Genomic DNA, 7252 nt, shown 5'->3' on the forward strand with positions numbered 1-7252 from the left:
AAGAATAATGAGCTTAAGACTGGACTAGAAGATAAGGGTGTAAAATGGACGGGAGTAACTTTGTGAAACTGGGAGCCTAGGGAAATTCCAAAACTACTGCTCCAGAGACATGTGGCTCACCTGGCATCCCAGGCCATGTGACTCATCAACGGTGATGAAGACAATTTGGGGGTAGGGGGTATGATTGGTTAACATAAGGGGCTGGTGAGGGTGTGCCCAATGTAGGGGATGGACAAGAGTGTGACTTGTGACGTCCCAAAAGTATAAAAGATGAGGACAAGTAGCCCTCGCACCTCAGAGCAGGGTCGTGGTGACCATTTTTTGTCCTGTGATGCTGCTCTCCTTTTTTGTCGGCAATGAAGATTACTCTGATGCTCTGGACTTAGACTCCTGATGATTTTTTGAGACTCCAAAGAGAAGTTATCTTCAGGCTGAATAGAACATCTTTCAAGGACTAAGTTTTACAAGGGTCTCCTATTTCGGAATAATTTGACACAACAACCCTCCCCTCAAAGACCCACCACCAATATCATTGTATTACCAGACACCAACAGGACACCCTCAGAAGGCCCATGTCCATTCTCTGATGAGTCACAATTGTTTTTTTTTTTTTTAAACACAAGGGAGACCGACACAATATAAGGAATGTGGTCATAATGTTATGGCTGACCAGTGTATATGCTAAGAGGAAGGTAACCATTCCTCATATCTGTCCACTGAAGTTTGTTGTTAAATTTACTGTGGCTCTGCCAGTCAGTCCTGCAGAGGGGGGATATTAGCTTGGACGCTAGCTTTACCACACACTGTATCTAAATGTGAATATAAGTTTATAACTGAAGTAATGGACTGAGCGTTAGCGAACAGGTTCGTCTTTGTTTTTTATTTTCCTGAGAAATGGAAAAAGATTAAAGTTAGACAAGATTTTTTCTCATTCCTTTTTTATGACTTGTTTAAATGTAAACAGGGAGATTCTGGGTTGTGTTGGATTAATGACGCCAGGACACTGTTGAGCTTAAACAACAACCAGACAAACCAGCTTGTAATTCAGCTGCCTGCTCCTAGAACGTTATATAACCACACGGAGACTTTTAAGTTTTTAAACATAAAATGTTTGCATGGTGAGGCCAAAACAGACGATTAAAAAGTAAAATATCCACAATAAAATACACTGTAAAACATTTCAAAGATTAACTGTAGAAACACATACTCACCTGGTGCGTCAAAGTTAAAATTAGCTTGATCTTGTGAGTTAATGGAACTTTTTAACTACATTCATATTCATTTCCATTTTAAGTTGAGACAGAGCGCTAATGTTTTTGTTTCTACGACGACTATTGGCAAGTTTTGAAGTTTATGTAAACTTCAGACAGATTCATCTCACTTCTCATTTGGTCAGAAATGTGACCTTTATTTTATTTAGAGAGCAGGACATTAAGATTTGATCCAACAAAAACAGCCACTATGGAATTCATTCCTGGTAAAGGAGCCAATATTTTTGCTGACGTTGTAAGACCGTGGTTAAGTCCTCTTTCACAGACCCTTATCTCAAAAGTAACACCATTTTATAGTAAGAGTTCAGTTTAATTATAACATGCAGCCGCCTCCTTTTTCCAACTCAAAACATAAAGACATGAGATATATGACACAAGAAGTCAGGACAATAGAATAATTTAAGTTTAGAAAATGGATTAACCTCCTGAGACCCTGCGTCCACATGTGAGGACATTAGGGTTTAGGTTTGCTCATTCTGCTTCATTTAGACCTGTTGTCCTCATAAGTGGACGCTTCAGTCTGCCATCTAGTGGTAACAAAGGGTCAGTACACTAGTCGGTGTAAAAACATGATTTCATGGAATTTTATGACTGAAGCTTGTTTACTTATGCTTATTCTCTAATTTGATATGAGGCGCTAATTTAGAAAATTCTGTCAATAGTAAGTTTTTATTTTAAGCTTCTTGGATCCTGCGGATGCCTTAGAGAAATTTAAAAATCTGAAGTCTTAGGAGTTTAAATTGAGATCAAAAACTTGTCCTGACCATCGGAGTTGAAGGAGCTGTGATGTTTTACAGTTTATGATGAATTGTGATTAAAAAGGTGACACCCACCTCTCCTCTACTGTACAAATGGTGGCACCGCAGAAGAAATGGGAACATGTTTATACTGTAAGTTTATGTGTGACCCCGTTACAGAAATAATTGTTTCCCGCATTCTGCGAATACACAACCTATCGTATTTTAGTTTAGTTTAATATTTAGTCCTGTTCATTAGTTCACTAGTTTTAACTGAGGACCTCTGTTAATTTGTTTTAAACTTAACCCTTCATGTGAATCCTCCATTTCTCTGATGTGCGACCCTCCAAACACAGAGATAAAATAAAACGTGACACTCTGCCTCTTTCCTGCTCCGGCTTCATGAATTAAAGTTTTGATTTTAAAGAAAAATAATGGTTTACCAATGTATTAAAATACATTTTGTCCCACCGGAGAAAGAATTAAAATATTTTTCTTTGTTGAAGTTGAAATACATGAACTCAACACAAAAAAATCCACTGCATCACATCCTCTCCATAATATAAGCTTTTCTTCTCTTAAATTACTTCCAGGATAAATGTGCTCCTGTGGTTTTAAACCTTGAATAAACTTGTCATGAATAAATATTTGAAGTTTTTCCCTTGCGTTAAACAACTGACTGACTCACTGACTGTTCATGAAGCATCAGATAAAACACCATCGCTCTGTTTTACATATAATAATATTAATAATAGTAATAATAATTTGGATTGTTCAAGGTTGAAAACTGCAGCTTTTATCTGTTAATATGTAATAATTTGACCTGTTTGATTCATGGTTAGAGCAGAGAAAATCAGACACCTACCGTCTCTCAAACACTTCCAGCCTCTGACAGACCAAGATAAAAACCATGAGAGGAGTTTCCAGACATCGAGAGCCAGCCGACCTCTTCTCCTTCTCCTCCAGCCGAACACTGAGAGGCTGGAGGAGCAGAAACCAAGGAGACCGCCTCCTCTGAACCAGTCGGCTTCGTTACTGAGCTCACTTTAGTGATGAATCACTTTCAACTCCGTCCAAACAAAACTCTTCAGCCTCAGTCTGTTCTCCACACGAAGGCTGTGTCAAAGTGTCATTGTGTGTTTATTTATTCCTGATGCAGCGTTTAAACCAAAAAACCTTCCCTCAAAAACTGTTCTTTAATGTTTTACGCCCCCTACTGGAGGTTTTCCCTTAAGTCATGTTAGGTCAGAGAAGATGGAGGTGGATGATGAGCTAATATATTAGCGTTAATTTAATAATCCGTCTGTCCTCAACCTTATATAACCTTATTATGACTTAACGTTTCCTACATTAAGCGAGAGCAGGTGTCTTCAATGTTTTTAGGCCAAGGACCCCAAACTTATGGAGAGATTAAGTCATTTTGTATTCAACATTAAATTATTCAGATAATACATAGATTCATATATATATATATTCATTTCAAACGACAGTAGAGTGGTGACTGGAAAATAACGTCTTCTACTTCCATTTATCCCTTTACTAAAATATGTTAGATTCATGTTAATGTTAAAGAAAGAAATTTAAAATTTGCGGTGGGGAAAAAAAAGCCTTATTCACCAAAGATTTTACGACCCCCCTGCAGTATCTCCATGGAGTCCCTGGACTGTCTGTTGAAGACCTATGAGCTAGATCAGGGCGGTGTTAGACGACCGATTCAACACAACTTGAACATGAAGTATAAAAATATTATTTAAATGTTTATTTAAATTTATGAATTTTGGTCTAAATTTATGACTTTTGGTCCAGGAAAATAAAACAACTGATCTATAGGTTTGGATATAACACACTCTTTGTGTAGCTACATGAATAGTTTTCTCAATGAATCTCAATAAATGTTTAAAAAATAGCGAGTCAATCATCCTTTCTGAAGAATTAACCAACTGCAGATTCTAACAGCTTCCAAACGTAAATAATACATCATGGCTTTTCAAAATAAAAGCACCACAGTCGTATTGAATGCACAGAATAAATACAAAAGTAACGCGTTACCGTAATACATTACGTTTAGGCAGTAACGGAGTAATATAACTATAGTTACTAACTATATTTTAGTAATATTATTACAGTTACATCAGTCCGGTAACACGTTACAATCCGAGCTGTCGCACAGGCGGAGGTTTCGAAAAAAAACAACAACACAACAGCAGTTAATAAAGAGAAGAAGAAGACGGTTTAAAATCAACAGAAGAAGAAGAAGAAGACGGTTAGACGGCAACAGCTGAGTTAACGGTTTCTAAGTGGTTACACTCGCACTGGTCTATTTTGAATTTGCCACAGAAACGGATAACAACCTCACAGTGAGGCAACCAGATAGAAGATGACGGCGCAAGAAAATCTAAACAAGGAAAGTTGTATTTGTCCAGACCAGAGGTGAAGATGTTTGACCCAGGAGAAGTGAGGAGGCTGGGGCTGAGTGTGTCGTGGAGGATGAGCTACATCTTTCTACAGTTGAGTCGCTGACGTTTCAAAAGCTTGTCGGCAAAATCCCTGTTCGATCAAGTGACGAGGTAAAAACAAATCTCTAATGATATAGTCCCTTTGTTAAGGTATAAACACATTTCCACAGATAGTGCATTTAAGATGAGACACTACAGGTGGTGTTAGAGGTGTTTCAATGATTAAAAATTGTTTTAATTGTTGTTAAGTCAGTTGTGTTTGCAGAGGGATTTCCCTGGTTGTTATTGTCACATCATCTCAGAATACTTTAACAGTAACAATAATACATCTCCATGTTTAATTTACTCGTAAATGAGTCTGTGGATGATAATGAACAAAGCGCCAACTAAGAAAAAATATGGATAGAAATAGATAGAAGTTATGAGTCACTAGAGATTTGTGTCTCAGTGTGAAAATCATTCATGGAAGACAACCTTTAAAACTATGCAATGTAAATTGCAGTTCATATACTTGTAGTAGATTAAAAGAATAATAACTATTCACCATGACAAAATATTGCACCTTCATTTTGTAATGCCTTGTGGTAAATATTCATTTTGGTGAAAGTAACTAAAAAGTAACTTATTACTCTACACAGAAGGTAATATTGTGAAGAAACGTATTACTTTCAAATGCAAGTAACTGGTTATGTGAAACATATTACATTACATTGCAACACTGCATACGGCCCTTCGGGCATCCCTGTCTGGTCTCGTGGGTCGTAAAATGATGTTAACTAGCTAGCTAGCTAGTTAGCCTAGATGTTCCCAGGACTCGATGTTAACACCAGAAAATCTCATCATTGCAAATATTATTTTTATTCATTTGTTGGTTTTTCACCTTTTAAATATTGCGAGAGCTGAACTGAGGCTCGGAACTTGAGTTTTAAACTTTATTTTGACACGTGTATATATCTGCTCCATCACTCAGGCTCCCAGTGATTTTTGGCAGCTCTGGTTTGAGACCCAATTAAACAAATAAACAATAAAAAGTGATATAAAAAGCGTATAAAGTGATAATCTGTAGCTGACAGCTGGTAAAGGTACATTCTTCAGAATCAAAACACAAGTTTCAGAGTTTTTTTTTTTTTTTTTTACAAACGTGTGCAGAGATTTTCAGCTGGAAAATAGAACAAAACCAGGGGAACAAATCCGAAAAGTGTCGGAGGAGCTAAACTTGTAGCTAAACTCTAACACAAAGTGATTGTTTTTCAGACTTTTGTCAAACTTATAATGGTCAGTTTGAGATGATCGAAACTTTTTCAAAATTAGATTCCATGAATCATGAACCTTCTGAAGGCAGAAAAGCTCTGGTGTTGAGGGACTGGCTAATACCTGGAACAACCATTCAGGCTCTAATGCAGTGGAAATGTTGGACAAACCTCTGACACGTTGACTCAGCTACGATCCCGAAAGCTAATGTTACGACTCACACTTTTGCTGTAGCCGACAATGAACACGTTTAACACGTTTAACTTTCAATATCTATTTTTTTTAAAGACATTTTTAAACTGATACATGTTCTTAGTGTGACCAAAGCAAATTCGAGGCAAACGTATCCCGGACAGGTTTGAAATAGTTTCAAAGTTTCAGTTTTAGGTCTCAAAAAGAGGACGTCTGGTCACTCTAATCTTTCTGCAGCAGAACGCTCCATAAATTTAAACTAAACTCACTGAACAACGTGTGGATCAAAGACTTTCTGAAGGAAGTTTCGCCACCCATCAAGCTTCTACAAACCCGACAAGTCTTTGTTTCAGCTTGTTCTTTAACTTACGCCGTGACCTGATTGACCGACAACCTCATGTCTCAGGTCATGGTAATCCAAAGACAAAAAGGCAACTGGACTTGGTGTATTTCCTTGAAGAACTGAAGAAGCTACTCAGATGAGTGGCGAAATGTCTTCAAGAAATTGTATGAGTCCAGTTTCCTTTTTTTGACGCCTTTGGACCGACAACCTTCAGAGATGTTTGAAGCTAAGAAGGGCTAGCTAGTAACGAGGCTAGCTAGTTGAGGTCACAGAATCGACACCGAGAACTTGTCGACGTCACACCGAAACGAAACAGAGAGTTAACGGTTAAACATCGTGACCCTGAGCTCAACCGCCGACTTAACGCCAGGAGAGAACGACAACCTGCAACCTGCACCGTGTTCCTAGCCGCATCAACATCAGCAGCAACAACAACGAGACCAACCAGCTCCCTTTTCATTGTTTCCTGCAGAACTAACCTGGACTCCAGACGAGGCAGCAGCAGCAGATCAGAGTGTGATGAGGACGGAGAGCCGCGTCCGATAACTGCTCTAAATTTAACAGAAACACCCGTCGATCTAAACATGGCCGCATAGCTGCCTGGGTGCTGCTTATCGTCCTCTCCACGGCGGGCCATGGCCATACAAGGCTCTGCGGGGGCCCGGGCCGTCCAGCAGCTCCTCGTCCCCGCCAACACTTTGGGGAAGATAACGGTTAACGGTGGCCTAGGCCCCGGCTGACAGGAATGCCGGCGTAAAGTGGCTCCTCGTGATATCTGGACAACGTTCACAGCTCAGAGGAGGAACTCGGCTCCAAAAAAAACAAAAAGAAAAAACGACTTATTCAGCTTCACCGACACCGACATCTGGAAGAGGTCAAACACAGAGCTGCTCTCCTTCTATAAAACTCAGCTCAATAAAAAAAGAGAAAGAAAAATTAGACAAATATGACTTAAAGTAAACCAAATGAAGTAAATCTGTGCAGCTCCAAAGAAACCCCACA

At 38.9% G+C, this 7252-nt stretch overlaps 1 protein-coding gene across 5 annotated transcripts in view; it reads right to left on the reverse strand.

The window, feature by feature from the left end:
- Positions 1-6884, reverse strand: part of LOC125004037 (sodium/calcium exchanger 1-like) — a 21282-nt gene extending 14398 nt beyond the window's left edge. For 3 of the 5 annotated variants that reach the window (XM_047578371.1, XM_047578370.1, XM_047578367.1), the window contains exon 1: positions 6730-6883. The gene's annotated coding sequence lies outside the window, so the exon portion shown is untranslated. Of the gene's footprint in view, positions 1-2873; positions 3014-6729 lie in introns of those variants that run through there. The other 2 variants (XM_047578369.1, XM_047578368.1) reach the window with 2 other exon arrangements.
- Positions 6885-7252: the final 368 nt, after the last annotated feature.

This window comes from Mugil cephalus, chromosome 2 (assembly GCF_022458985.1).
Source record: "Mugil cephalus isolate CIBA_MC_2020 chromosome 2, CIBA_Mcephalus_1.1, whole genome shotgun sequence".
In the NCBI taxonomy this organism is placed as follows: Eukaryota; Metazoa; Chordata; class Actinopteri; order Mugiliformes; family Mugilidae; genus Mugil; species Mugil cephalus.